The sequence below is a fragment of the Engraulis encrasicolus genome, unplaced genomic scaffold (assembly GCF_034702125.1).
Source record: "Engraulis encrasicolus isolate BLACKSEA-1 unplaced genomic scaffold, IST_EnEncr_1.0 scaffold_25_np1212, whole genome shotgun sequence".
NCBI classification, from domain to species: domain Eukaryota; kingdom Metazoa; phylum Chordata; class Actinopteri; order Clupeiformes; family Engraulidae; genus Engraulis; species Engraulis encrasicolus.
The window spans coordinates 1-15,000 of record NW_026945544.1 but is presented as its reverse complement, the minus strand read 5'-3'; the positions used below and the strand labels follow the sequence as shown (position 1 = coordinate 15,000).

Here is a 15,000-nt window from a genome sequence, read left to right as displayed (position 1 = left end):
CACCTCTGGAATTTAGGAAATAGCGTTTACCCACCTCTAAATAGCGTTAACCCACCTCTAAATAGCGTTTACGCAGCTCTTAATGGCAATTACGCACGTCAAAGTTCCCTGCGTCTTGTGATATGCCGTTGGAATAATCCAAAATAAATTTGCTGTCATTTAAAAAATAATGTTGAACATAGGCCTACTTAACGCTTTAGTAGGAATCGTTTTCATCTGCTCGGGTATGTGACCTTCCAATCAGTGCCTTTCGGCTGCGGCGGCGACACCAATCAGGATCCAGGGAATATGTAAACACATAGGCCTACACGTTGTGTAGTTGCCTGCCTGCATAGTTAATCATAGTTAATCATCATGGATAGGGTGACCAGACGTCCTCTTTTTCCCTACTTTTGAGACCTAAAAAAATGTGCGGGGGGAATTTCAGAAATGTCCGGGATTTTGTTGGACTGCCTGAAATATAGACCTTATTCATCTGCATTGTAATGTTCATTCCGTTCCATTTGACTCCACTGCAGGTTTCTCTCTACCGTTCGCAAATTAGTCACGCCCTTCTCATCAAATCTAGCCACTTCGCACCGTGTGTCCGAAAGAAGTAGGGGACAAGCCAGTGCGCCCCATGTTTACAAGCGAAAGCGCATCTGTCCGCCGGTTCTACGGACGACAATGCCGATAGAAACGCATGCACGTTCGCGCGGTGGAGTTGAAAAACAAAAAAATCCCGCGTGTGAAGCCAGGTATGAAAGTAACCTAACACAGGAGTAAGCCTAGTAACACCACCAAATCCATCATTTAGGGAGGTACACGTTTTGTTACACCTTGTCACAAGATTCTTTCATGATATGACATTTCCAAGTTATTTGCAAAAGCAAGTTCTCAGAGCTAGAAGGACTCATTCCTGAGTTAAGAAATTAAGCTTCTTCTTCATCAGCTTCTTCTTCTGTCTATTGCCTTGGCAGTTATTGATAACGCTGTATGGGTTAGCTTATTAATGGTAGGTAAAACTCCAGTTCCTCTATAATGGCTGCAGTGCCTATTGCTAATCTCTGAGCATGCCACTACAAGTAGCCTAGCTAAGTAGGCCGGTAGCACTTTACAATAACCTTCCGCTATAAACAGTTAATAAACAGTTAGCAAACAGTTAGCAAACAGTTAACTATTAGTTAACTAAAGGTTTACTATACATTTATAGGTGTATACTAAACACTTACAAAGTTTTAAAAATACATCTATTAGTCCTTCCGTAACACTTAATAGAACATAATAATAAGTTACTTAATATATTATTAAAACTAGGCCTACTTTTATGATTAATTAATTAGCATATCAACAGTAACTTAAGCATAACAAGTGACTTATAAACTGTTAACTAATTATTACTTAATATATTATAATTATTAGTTGTAGTTTACAATTTATAATTCAATATTAACTAAGTACTTATTATTTAATTATTAATACATTGTAATGAAATAATTTTTAAGTGTTAATATTAACTAAACTATTGTTAATTACTTATAAATCATTTAAAATATATTTATTAGTCCTTCCGTAACACTTAATAGAACATAATAATAAGTTACTTAATATATTTTTAAAAATACTTTAATGATTAATTAATTAACATATCAACAGTAACTTAAGCATAAAAAGTGACTTATAAACTGTTAACTAATTATTACTTAATATATTATAATTATTAGTTGTAGTTTACAAATTATAAAGGAGGAGAGGAGAGGAGAGGAGGAGAACAGGGCAGGGGAAAAAAGAGGAGAGCAGAGGAGGGGATAGGAGAGGAGAGGAGAGGAGAGGAGAGGAGATGAGAGGTGAACAGGGAAGAGGAAAAAAGAGGAGAGGACAGGAGAAGAGAGGAGAGGGGGGGATAGGAGAGGAGAGGAGAGGAGAGGAGAGGAGAGGAGAGGAGAGGAGAGGGGATGGGAGAGGAGAGGAGAGGGGAGGGGACAGGAGAGGAGAGGAGAGGAGAGGAGAGGGGAGGAGAGGAGAGGGGAGGAGAGGAGAGAGGAGAGGAGAGGAGATGAGAGGATGGGAGAGGAGAGGAGGGGAGGGGAGAGGATAGGAGGGGAGAGGAGAGGAGAGGAGAGGAGGGGAGAGGAGAGGGTAGAGTAGAGGGAGGAGAGAAGACGAGAGTGGAGAGGAGAGGAGGTGGAGAGTAGGGGAGAGGAGATGGGAGGGGGAGAGGAGAGGGGAGGGGAAAGGAGAAGAGGAGAGAAGAGAGGAGAGGAGAGGTGAGTAGAGGGGAGGGGAGGAGAGGAGAGGAGAGAAGAGGAGAGGAGAGGAGAGGAGATGGGAGGGGAGAGACAGAAAGAGGGTGGACAGAGAGAAGACTGTGTGCGCAAGAGAAAGAGAACAACTCCTCTCTGCCATTCACTCCTCCTCACCCATCTCTCCTTTCTTCCTCCATTCTATTATCATGCTCTTCTTTCCCTCTCTATTTTCTCTTCTCCTCTTGTGTAAATAGGCCTATGAGGGCCTAGTTGGCAATGGGATGGCACCTACTGTTGTACTCTTGTGGTTCAAGGCTGGTGGCCAAATATTTTGTTTTAGCAGTGGTTTTAATGTTTATTACATTAATACACAAAAAAGTGGACCTTCCCAATTTTGAGTTTTCAGTCATAAACAATCTTACGTTTTATATTGGTAAATATTACTGCACCTTTAAGTTTAAGTTTATATTGCACTGATCTGTCTTCTATGTTCAAGTCATTGAACTAAAATAAAATTCAGCTGATTTGGTTGATATCTTTCCTCTGTTTATTTATTGTAGGCTGTTCTAGTTGTTTGATAGCCTATTTCATCTGCAACCCAGTCGACAAATGCCTATTGAAAATGTAAAATAAATAGTTTATAAAAAGCATACACAGTAAAATGGGATAATAAATAGAGGTAATTTTGGTGAAACAATGAATTAATGATGGGTTGTTATTGTTAAAAACATGACTTAAATGAATTTGATATAGCAGAACCTTTACTGTGACAATTACAATTTGGCACTTTTATTTTGAAACCGGCTGTGGCTTCCCTTGGAGCCGTTCACTTCAGTCTATCGTCTGCCGAGCCAGTCAAATTTTCTTTGGAGCTAGAAACAGTCAAAAGAAAATATTTCGTTTTTTATGAAGTTTAAGTTTCCTTTTGGAGTACGGAGCGTCCAGCTCTGTGAATGATGTAAGTTTCGAAGACTAGAGGCTTCCTTTCATCGAGTATTTGTTTTGTTTCAATTCGCCTTATTCACCCGGAACTTTCTAAAGACGTTGAGGGGTACACTTCAGGGGTACATTCGGCAACGCACCAGCTGTCATGCCGCCTCACTGTTGTGTGCCCAAATAGAGCTCGAAAGTGACGTCACTTCCCCCGATTTCATGGGACCTCAACGGCGTTTTTAGCCGAAAATCATAGCATGTAATCCAATGGCGGTATTAAAATGGCATTTCGATCCCCTTCGAGTTGTGCCACGAGCTCCATATATGTTGTTTCTGATATTTTTGCTTATTTTTTCGTACGAACCCCCAAATTTTTTAGAAAGCTGTGTTTCTTCACATTTTTCATGCCGACGGTCTCGGAACAAAACATTGATACTTCTGCATGAATAATCTTTATCTATCATCTTAAACAGCATATTTGTAGCCCAGCGCATATCATGACTGAGATCAGAAGATATTTACTCGCTACCACGTTGTTAGATGGTCAGCTTAGGTCCCGTGAAACGCGGAACTAAGGGGCGGGACTTTCGAGCTCTATGTTCGTCTTCAAAGAGAAAAAAAATCCTACCGTGGACAGACTTTCCACCGTTTCGCCAAAGAGCAGGCACTTCGGCGTGAATGAATTAATCACATCAAGAGGGATCCTGGTCCATATTTCAAGGTAAGATGCATAATTATGTCCAATCATACGCATTAGCTAGCACAAATAAGCTAGCTCGCCAAACTTGTCATGACTCATGTAGCCTAATGAAGCCTAATTAAAAAAAATATGAATGTGTAATTACACAACGCTACATTTATATGGTATTTCCAGATCGCTATTTCAAAATTATGCTTTCAATTTTGTGTTAAGCGATCCGATGGCTTACCAGATGTGTTACCAGAACCAGTAGCATACTTGCGCCAAAATGAAGTTGTTTTGCTAACGAACTAAAATACATGCTGGTATTTATGGTTACAGATCAACGCTGAGACCGAGGATTAATCTGAGCACGTTGAGAAGCAATGCTTTGTTAAGGTCACCCGTGGTATGACAACGCTAATAAAGGATGCTGTGCCTGCCAACTTTGTTCGCCTGGACTTCAGAGAAGCCAAAGAGGAGAATCATCATTCGCATACCGTGGTTAGTTTGTTCAGTCATAATTCAACTGGCATGTGTTAACCAAGCCTCTTTACAAAAAAAAACTGATAATAGTTTGCCATGGAATACATTTTACTTTAGACAAAAAACTTAATGCATGTGCTGGAGATATATTTGTTTGCATTGATCATGTACTCCTGAGTCATGAGCCAATGATTTCAAACTGTGATGTCATTACATTGCATTACATTTCACTTAGCTGACACTTTCATTTTATTCAAAGCGACTTAGTTATTATATGTCAGGGTATTGTTTACAGTCCCTGGAGTAATGTGGGTTTAGGTGCCTTTTCAAGGGCACTTCAGCCATGGAGATGTAGGGAGGGGTCAGAGGGATTCGAACCTGCAACCCCCAGATTGAAAGACCAACTCTCTTATCACTAGGCCACGGCTGCCTCACCACTAGGCCACGGCTGCCCTGTGTATGTTATGACTCTCCTGTCCTTTGTGTTTCTTTTTCAGTATGGATTCCATGGAGTATTCCATCGAGTATTTATTCTGTTTCAATCGTCTTGGTAAGGCAACTTGTCTATTTTTCCCCATACTGTTGTAACCTAAGTCTTATATTGTCTATCACTGCCAAATACTTCAGGTGAAACCTGCAATTTGTATTTTGTTTTGTTAATACTTAAGTTTGATGTTGGCTGGTTGAAATGAGTTCGGAGTAAGCAGACTGTATTTCACATGCTGTGATCACGCACCCATTGCGTGCAAGGTGTAATTCTCTAGGCCTATACATGGGTTCTAAATGTTGTTTATAACCTGACTGCGCGAACCTAGCTGTGCACAACTCCACCTCTGATTGTTGGAAACCACTGACGGTCAAAAACTTATCTCACATGTTTGGCTGCCAGTGTCTTGCCCCTCCTCATAACATTGTGTTGAACACTGTACGGGCCCATGTATAATTGCAAGGTTACCTCAATTTCAGTACACTATGTATTCACCCTGTTTACTTGATAATGGTTATTTAACTGAATGGTATGCAATGTAGTAGGAACAAAGTGTTTGCAGGTTTGCAGTTTGCATAGCTTTTCTTTTGAGAAGATTGATTTTAAATGTTGCACAACTTTAAGTTTAAACTGATGATATTTGATAGGAATTCAACATTGTCCTGGGTGTGTAGCTTACGGCTGTAACTGCTATGATGCTTTTCTGTTATGCTGCTCTACAGCCTAGGCTACATGATGTGTCTGTCCCTATCAAATAAACCAAACTTAACTGATGACATATGTGTTATACGTACATATATATGTTATGTCTACACATAGGTGAAGTTTTTGAGCTGGATCTGGATTCTGCTGAGGATTCGTCGACTACTAGATGGCGAGCCACCCACTCATTCGAATGTGATCCTGTTCTACATTGCGCATGGCATATTTGGTAGGATTGTGGCCTGCTCGTGTCACATCACTGACTATGACTGACTTCAACGCCTTGAACTGAACTGCTTGAAAGGAGCTATTTTTCTTTTTGAACAACTTAAAGGAACTCTCTACATCGTCTCTTTTGAGGATTTAAAGGACTATTTCCAATTTTTGAATGACAATTCAATGTTTTTTTTGTTTTTTTTTTTAATGTTCAACCCTTTTTTTTTGGGGGGGGGGGGGTAATTGTAAATATTTAAACTTTTCAATCTCTTACTTGTGATGTTTTTATTTCATTTTGTTAATGCCCATTTTTCCCTATATCCTATGTTTGTATTTAAGAATGTCATTCTTCATTAGGGTTGCATACAATATTTTCTATGGATACATGATTATTTATAATGATAAATAAATAATAATTATTATTATTTATGCAAGATGGACATTTGACACGAACATTATGGTTTTCCCCGTTCATTTTGCTTTCGATATCCTTTCCTTTTTGTTTTGGACTATTTCAATTCACGGGACGTCACTTTAATCCTCCAAAGGACATTTTTGGAGTGAAGCGGCCAACTCTCTTGAATTACTGCTCTTGTCGGCTTGCGCTCGCCTCCGTGGATCTAATAAGGACATAAAAGGACAGAAACTTAATGTTTTGTGTTGAGGCTACATTTTTATGTTAGAAATTATTTTTGTATTGTAAGGGAATTTGATCTGGGAAATGTGTGTTGTGACCCTGGCAAGTTCTCTGTTTTGTAGCGTGCTGGGGTTTTTGATTTGACCTGCTCTAATATAAATGGTGAAAATGTTGTAGAAACATATTGTATGTTGTCTTTTAATTGGTATCTTTTTCACTCTACCCAAAGCCTAGTGTCACATTCTGTAGCCCATTGATCCTGGCCTACCATTGACGTGTACCATACTCAGTAGTGGGTAACAACAGTTTAACATCATTGATAATTATTTTCTCTCTTTCTAACAGTGTGAAAATGTATTTCTTGAGACCAAGTGAAAATCATTTGTACTGTGATCATTTCTAGTGATACTGTCCAATTTCTGGAAATAGGCTCATATTGCACATCCCCTTGAGTTAAATTATTGAGTTTTACCTTTCTCCTCCTGTATGTTCAACCATTCTAGTATGGCAGTGCAAATTTTACCTCCATGCTAGCAGTTAACATTGAGTCCTATGAGACCAGCTGGCGGCTAGCTGGTCTCAGAACTCAATGTTAACTGCTAGCTTGGAGATAAAATTTGCACTGCTGTACTCAGAGAACGACAAGAAGTACAGGTAAAACAAAAAATAAGGGAAAGGTCAAACTCAATAACTTGACTCAAGGGGAGGTGTAAATATGAGTTTGTGTCCAAAAATGGGACAGTATCACTTTAATGTTACATATTAACTAATCTCAACCAACTTCACCATAAGGTTCCCCATTCTGAATGTTAAATATTAGTTATTTATTAATTAAGCTCAACCAACTTCACCATAAGGTTCCCCATACTGAATTTTAAACATTAGTTATATATTAATTAAGCTCAACCAACTTCACCATAAGGTTCCCCATACTGAATTTTAAACATTAGTTATACATTAATAAAACTCAACCAACTTCACCATAAGGTTCCCCATACTGGATTTTAAACATTAGTTAAACATTAGTAAAGCTCAACCAACTTCACAATAAGGTTCTCAATGCAGAATTTTAAACATTAGTTATACATTAATAAAGCTCAACCAACTTCACCATAAGGTTCCCCATACTGAATTTTAAACATTAGTAATACATTAATAAATACTATACATAATTATTATTAAATGATTTATAAGTAATTAACAATAGTTTAGTTAATATTAACACTTAAAAAACATTTAATTACAATATATTAATGATTAAATAATAAGTACTTAGTTAATATTGAACTATAAATTGTAAACTACAACTAATAATTATAATATATTAAGTAATAATTAGTTAACAGTTTATAAGTCAATTGTTATGCTTAAGTTACTGTTTATATGTTAGTTAATTAATCATAAAAGTATTTTTAATAATATATTAAGTAACTTATAATTATGTTCTATTAAGTGTTACTGAAGGACTAATAAATATATTTTAAAACTTTGTAAGTGTTTAGTATACACCTATAAATGTATAGTAAACCTTTAGTTAACTAATAGTTAACTGTTTGCTAACTGTTTATTAACTGTTTATAGCGGAAGGTTATTGTAAAGTGCTACCAATAGGCATAGCACTTCCTTATCAATTCAGTTGAAAACCACAAATGTTGTGTTTTTATAATTAGTTTCCAATGTTATATAGCCTAATGCCATTCATCTTTGTGGGGAATGGCTGAGATGGGCCTACATGATGGTGAATCTATTTTTAAAAACCTAATGCAGAAATTGGAATACGCCTATGAAATTGAGCTGCATTGTTATGATGTTGATCTACTCCAATAGGCTATAGGTGTACGTCCTACTATCTAGGATTGTAACAAAGGCACACTCTGCATCATATGATCACACAAATTATGTGATATGCCTAATAGGCCTAACTGAAGAGATTTATTTTGTCATTTATAGTAGACAAATGAATGTGCATGCCAAAAAGTTCTAGTGGCTTTTAAACAAATGACCATTTTGGATGCATTGATACCGATACTTTATAGGCCTACTATCATGCCTGGCCTCATACCCATTTTCATACCTGTAGATACACAGATACACCGATGACAACATCCCCCCCCACCGTCGCGATGCGTTGCTTCGCGTCACGGTCTGTCTGATCAAAAAAATCATAGTTTACCCACCTCTAATTTGACCACTACAGCCCTGATCATCACCATCAATCCCATTACTCGTGGCATGTAATGGAGGATTTTGTACTGAAACACCAAGGTCAGGGAGGTTGTCTCTTGATGCAACGTAGAGTAGTTTTCAACTTCAATGTTTCCTGAATCATTTCAATGATGCTTCAGCTTGTGCCCAGGACGATAAGCACTTCTAAATGAACTTTGCTTCTGTCCACGATCTGCACTGAGAAAGTTTGCGAGACAGATCCTCTCCCTATAAGCTGTCTGCAATATCCAATTTTATTTTTAACCTGTAGGGCAAGCAGCAAAGACCAAAACTTGCAATTATTTTTGAAGTTTTAGAAAAGAGAAGACCGTCAAAAGGCAGACTACTCTCCAAGATAAACAACAGTAGACAAAGCAGTCTGTGCCTGGAGAATCAGAGGGTCAGTGAATGAGTAAGAGTTCAATATATCTCAGTTTGATGCAACAAGAGCCTGACAATCTATCCTCATTATTGGCTGCAATGAGTTAGCATGCACCACTACAACACACCTGATGTATTTCCCTGACAAACAAAAGTGAAAAGTGTGTGTGTGTGTGTGTGTGTGTGTGTGTGTGTGTGTGTGTGTGTGTGTGTGTGTGTGTGTGTGTGTGTGTGTGTGTGTGTGTGTGTGTGTGTGTGTGTGTGTGTGTGTGTGTGTGTTTTCTCCATCAAGGTAAGACCCTGTCTGAATCTGTCTCAAACCTTCAAATATTACTTTTCTTTCTGAGGTAAAGAAGAGGATTGCATTTGCTCTGCATTTTGCTCATGTGAATGTTCAGCCTAATGCAGAGTATAATGCAGAGTCAAATCACTATAGAAGTTGTCAACAAAAACTCAGTATAAAATCTTGCAGATGGACAGCGCAATTTCAACTCCACAGCAAAGCGATTACCCACCCTCCCTGCTCCAGGTGCCACAATTGTTCAAAATGTATTTTTTTTTAAAACATACCAGTGTTAACAAAATATTGAGTAGAACTTTGAAAATGTTACACTGACCAAAGACAACTGCAAAGAAAAATAACACTGGTATTTTTGTTGTGTATGGTATAGCCAGGGGCTGCCATATGGGTCTGACCAGAGATAGTCTAACAGGAGATTAACCCCTTAAGACACGGCATTATAAATTAGCTGTTACCAGAATGGCAATGACCAAGTCGTTATGTATTACTAAAGGCCCCGTGCACTGTCATAGTAGTGTAGTACTATAGTAGTTAACTTTCAATGTCTATTACTGCGTGCCTCAGGAGGTACGGCGTGCATTAAGGGGCTACACACTTCAGAGAGCGCCCATAAGAATGAACGGGGGAAATTGGCTACGCTAATATGGTGCGTGCTTGCATATATCCAACCTGTCCGGCAACAAGAGCCAATTGCTTGCTGAGCTGCACTGTCATTTATCAAATCATCTCGCCGCCTCGACGCATGCGCTTTTACGATATCTCAAACCTAATCAGTATGCCCTCAGAATATGCTTCTGCTGGTCGGTTGCTGATGACATGTGCGGTTCACATCCGGTAACTACACTTCTGATTTTTCAACAGAGTCCGCGGACACTTGATCCACGGCGCAGAACGTGTCTCGTGAAATTCCGCGCATGAGCAGTTCAACACATCAGTAAGACAATTAAGATTTACAGCGTTGCTTTCATATATACGGCCAATCTGAGATAACCATTGTGAACTAGTTTTCATCGTGATTCCAACCATATGGGTTGTGGGTCGCTCCTTTGTTCCATTTCTGTGTAATCATTCATTTTAGGACGCCCAAACATATCCCCACCTTCTGGTTTTCCGACAAATCCCACCCTGGTTTTACTAATCTGAATTAGAAGCCCTGACGCGTAGTCAATATGGCTGCCGAGTGTTGTATCTACCCTTAGCAACAGTATCTCTGGTCTGACCCACTAGAGTAAATTGTGTTGCTCTCTCATAGAGGCATATGTCCCTTGATGCTTCTTTTAGACATTAGACTTTTGGCAGAAAAAAAATGTATTTATGAACTTGATAAAGGAGCCTAACGTAGATGGGTTGCATTTAGGGCATCAGGAAAGCAAAAAAGGAATACTCGGACAAAATAACAACACACTTCCTGACAGCAGAGATGCACAGAGCCTGTGGCAGGGCATACAGGCCATCACGGACTATAAGCCTGCACCACGAAGCTGTGACAACAACACCTCTCTGCTAAACGACCTGAACAGTTTCTTTGCCCGTTTTGAAGCACAAAATGACACTCATCCACAGAAAACTCCCCCTCCCCCCCATGATCAACCCCTGTACCTGTCCTCTACCAGTGTGAAGAGGACACTGGCCACCATCAACCCACGCAAAGCAGCTGGCCCAGACAACATACCTGGCCGAGTGTTGAAGGATTGTGCAGAAGAGCTGAAGGATGTCTTCACAGACATCTTTAACATCTCTCTGGAGCAAGCAGTCATCCCATCACTTTTCAAAGCTGCTACCATCATACCCGTGCCGAAGAAATCATCACCATCATGCTTCAATGACTACCGTCCTGTAGCACTGACGCCCATAATCATGAAGTGCTTCGAACGGCTAGTCCTGTCACACATCAAAGCCACCCTACCCCCCACCCTGGACCCCTACCAGTTTGCATACCGAGCCAAGCGATCCACAGAGGATGCAATTTGCTCTGCCCTCCATTCAGCCCTCACCCACTTGGACAATAAAGACTCATATGTGAGAATGCTGTTCATTGACTTCAGTTCAGCATTCAATACCATAATACCACAACAACTCATCAGAAAACTGGACAAACTAGGTTTCAGCACCTACCTCTGCAACTGGCTGCTGGACTTCCTGATGCAGAGACCACAAGCAGTACGGGTAGGGAATAACACCTCAAGCACCCTGACCCTGAGCACGGGGGCTCCGCAAGGTTGTGTTCTCAGCCCCCTGCTGTTCACGCTGCTGACACATGACTGCACAACGACCCACAGCACTAACCATTTAGTGAAGTTTGCGGATGATACAACACTGGTGGGCCTCATCACCAAGGGCGATGAGACTCACTACAGAGAAGAAGTAGACCTGCCGGCAAGATGGTGCAAAGACAACAACCTCCTGCTGAATGTCAACAAGACCAAGGAGATTGTTGTCAACTTTCAGAGGGTCCAAAAACAACTGCCACCACTGACCATCGACGGCGATGCTGTGGAGAGAGTGAGCAGCACCAAGTTCCTTGGAGTGCACATCAGCGACGACCTCTCTTGGACCACCAACACTACATCACTGGCGAAGAAGGCCCATCAGCGCCTCTACTTCTTGCGCAAACTAAAGAAGGCAAGTGCTACACCCTCCATCATGACAACATTCTACAGAGGAACCATAGAGAGCGTCGTGTCCAGCTGCATCACAGTGTGGGGAGGAAGCTGCACGGAGAAAAACAGGAAGACACTCCAGCGTGTTGTGAACTCAGCGAAGAAGATCATTGGAGTACCACTCCCCTCCCTGCAGGACATTTACACCACACGCCTCACCCGGAAAGCACTGATGATCATCAAAGACACAAGCCACCCTGCACACAAACTGTTCAGCCTCCTGCCCTCTGGAAAGAGGTACAGGCGCCTCTGTTCCCGTACAACCAGGCTGGCAAGCAGCTCAATGCACCAAGCAATCAAGATACTGAACACTGAACCCACTCTCCCTCCACTGTCAGCCTCTAGCCAGCAAGGCCACTGACAACCCCCCCCCTCATCCCCACCCTCATCCTGCGACTGAACATTCCACCTGCACTACTATAGTTGTGACTGAACTTTCAACCTGCACTAACTCAAAACATGCGCACGCATACACACACACACACACACACACACACACACACACACACACACACACACACACACACCACACACACACACACACACACACACACACACACACACACACACACAAGCACACTGCACTTTCTGCACTAAACCCAAACATACACACACTGACACACACACACACACACACACACACACACACACACACAACACACACACACACACACACACACACACACACACACACACACAGACAGATGCACACCGCACCTTCTACCTGCACTAAAACACACACACACACACACACACACACACACACACACACACACACACACACACACACACACACACACACACACACACACACACACACACACACACACACACACACACACACACTGCTGCTGGTGTACTTGATAGACCTATTTTAATATTTATTTTTCTTTAAAATGCTACTATTACTATGTCAGAACGCTATAAAGGACTTTTAGGAAAAGCACAACAATTACCTCCTCTTAATGTATGTTCTCTACAAGTCTTCTGTTGTCCAGTCTTGGCACTTTAAATGTCTGTATGAGCACTGTCTATGTCCATACTGTCTTATGTCCATGTATAAGTACTGTCTATGTCTATACTGTCTATGTCCTTACCTAGATTAGTCTATGTCTGCATGGGAAAGCAAGAAATGTAATTTCAAATTCTTTGTATGACCAGTGCATGTAAAGAAATAGACAATAAAACCTACTTGACTTGACTAGAAGTGCTCTTTCAGAGTAAGGACTCTGAAGAAAGATAGTTAACCTCTCCATGCATATCTTGCCCTTTAAGAAAAAGTCACTTCATTAGCAAATGTTGCTATTCATATAGAGGTGGCTTTGCATCATCAAAAAGGTCAAGTTCTCTCAGCTGGTGTGTTAGTAGCACAGTAACACTGCATGATTAAGATCTGAAGGGAAAATTAATGCAAGCTGCATGCCGTGGGTAGGTAGGCAAACCAGCAAGCAAGTCAGTGGAGAGCTCGCTCTCTCTTTCTCTCTCTCTCTCTCTCTCTCTCTCTCTCTCTCTCTCTCTCTCTCTCTCTCTCTCTCTCTCTCTCTCTCTCTCTCTCTCTTCTCTCTCTCCTCACACACACACACACACACACACACACACACACACACACACACACACACACACACACACACACACACACACACACACACACACACACACAAAGAAAGTGAAATGTTTGTCAGATTTTTTTTTTTTTTAAATCTGCTTAGCCTTCTGTAAAATGTTGATAGCATGACCATCCTCATCAATTCAGGCACTTTACTGTAAGCAGTAGGTGTAGCACACATGCCATTGATAAATGGACTGCATCCATGAACCATTTTATCACAGAACAGTGACCAAGAATAATACATATTTAATTACTTTGCTTTATATTTCAATAAATGGCCACAGTTCTCCAGTCACTGAGTGATATGGGGTTTATTGTCTAGCTCAGGGACGATGTTAACACTGCAGAGACATCACAGCCGCCCGCAGCAGTCCTGGAAGTTTGGTTTCAAAAGAGGACAAGTGATGAAACCACAGGATCAAACTCAACCAGCAGCAGCCAATTCTTACAGACAGAATTGTCTCTCCCCCCCCCCCCCCCCCCCCCCCCCCCCCCCCCCCCCCCGTCTTCCATCCTGCCCCCCCCCCCCCCCCCCCCCCCCCCCCCCCGTCTTCATCCCTGCCCTTTTATCCCCCTTTTTCTCAATACATTTGGCATGCACATTAAATACCCCCATAAGATCACAGGCTATAATAGCATAGACATTTTTACACAAAAAAAATATATAGCCATAGAAATGGAATGGATATGATTTGGCAAGAATCCCACCATCCGCTTATTGCTACCATATAACAATTTTAAAGGAACATAGACTTGACTTACGACTACAAGCTGGTTATGTCTGCATATTTAATCATGTAACATTAGAGGATTGCCGTAGTGGAATTATAGTATCATGTAAGAGGAAGCACACGACTGAGGAAGCAGTCTCATGACAACGCTGATTCCATACAGGAATTTACAAATCCAAAGAATTTACAAAACAATCATGTCATACAATACAGTACATGCCCAAAAAAATCTGTGAATTTAGCTGTAGCTCCCTTTTTTAGTGAACCACAATTAATATCTTTGTCATCAATCCTCTATCAGTACGTACTGTCATTCTACACATTGCCTACAGATGCTTCATCACCATGTGTTACAAAAGCACAAGCACCAACTAGGTTGTTGTACAACATTGAAAAAATGGTTTTCAAGACATTCACACATCCTACGAGGCTGTGTCAAGATTGAAGGATATAGATACTTATGCATACAATATGCTCAACAGCAGAAGGCAAAGGGAGGCAAAGAAAAAAAACAGCACTACTTGATATATGAGTCAAACATAGGAAGTAAGAATTTAAGTTGGGTAGTCGGGAGAGAGAGAGAGAGAGAGAGAGAGAGAGAGAGAGAGAGAGAGAGAGAGCAGTGTCTAGGAGGGAAAGAAGGAGAGAGATATCCTGTAGATAGAACGAGACCATTTTTTACACTAATGTCTCAATTCAAGATTCAATGCCAAACTGCCATGTGCGCATATGTAATTGAACACTAATA

General features: G+C 40.8%; 1 long non-coding RNA gene across 1 annotated transcript; it reads left to right on the top strand.

Moving 5' to 3' along the window:
- The first annotated feature begins 4,212 nt into the window (after positions 1-4,212).
- On the top strand, positions 4,213-5,894 carry LOC134442853 (uncharacterized). Its single transcript, XR_010033483.1, has 3 exons — positions 4,213-4,341; positions 4,821-4,873; positions 5,630-5,894. It is a non-coding gene; the product is annotated as an uncharacterized LOC134442853 (long non-coding RNA).
- Positions 5,895-15,000: the final 9,106 nt, after the last annotated feature.